The sequence below is a fragment of the Mirounga leonina genome, unplaced genomic scaffold (assembly GCF_011800145.1).
Source record: "Mirounga leonina isolate KUSES-001 unplaced genomic scaffold, KU_Mleo_1.0 Mir_101664, whole genome shotgun sequence".
Taxonomy (NCBI): Eukaryota; Metazoa; Chordata; class Mammalia; order Carnivora; family Phocidae; genus Mirounga; species Mirounga leonina.
Genome location: NW_023270175.1, coordinates 28,062,921 through 28,063,808, shown reverse-complemented (window position 1 = coordinate 28,063,808; position 888 = coordinate 28,062,921).

The following is an 888-nucleotide window of genomic DNA, read 5'->3' as shown; positions in this document are numbered from 1 at the left end:
AGGAGATTGAAGCAGTGATCAAAAACCTCCCCAAAAACAAGAGTCCAAGGCCTGATGGATTCCCTGGGGAATTCTACCAAACATCCAAAGAAGAAATAATACCTATTCTACTGAAGCTGTTTCAAAAAATAGAAACAGAAGGAAAACTTCCAAAGTCATTCTATGAGGCCAGCATTACCTTAATCCCCAAAGCAGGCAAAGACCCCATCAAGAAGAAGAATTTCAGACTGATATCCCTGAGGAATATGGATTCCAAAATTCTCAACAAAATAGGATCCAACAATACATTAAAAGGATCATCCACCATGACCAAGTGAGATTTATCCCTGGGATGCAAGGGTGGTTCAACATTCACAACTAAATCAATGTGATAGAACACATTAATAAGAGGAGAGAGAAGAACCATATTGTCCTCTCAATTGATGCAGAAAAATCATTTGACAAATTACAGCATCCTTTCCTGATTTAAAACTCCTCAGACTATAGGGATAGAGGGAACATTCCTCAAGTTCATAAAAACCATCTATGAAAAAACCCACAGCAAATATCATCCTCAATGGGGAAAAGCTGAGAACATTTCCCTTAAGATCAGGAACACGATAAGGATGCCCATTCTCGCCACTATTTTTCAACATAGTATTAGAAGTCCTAGCAACAGCAATCGGAAAACAAAAAGAAATAAAAGGTATTCAAATTGGCAAAGAAGAAGTCAAACTCTCTCTTTTCGCAGACGACATGATACTTCATGTGAAAAACCCAAAGGACTCCACCCCCAAATTACTAGAACTCATCCAGCAATTCAGTAATGTGGCAGGATACCAAATCAATGCACAGAAATCAGTGGCTTTCTTATACACTAACAATGCAAGTGTAGAAAGAGAAATTAGA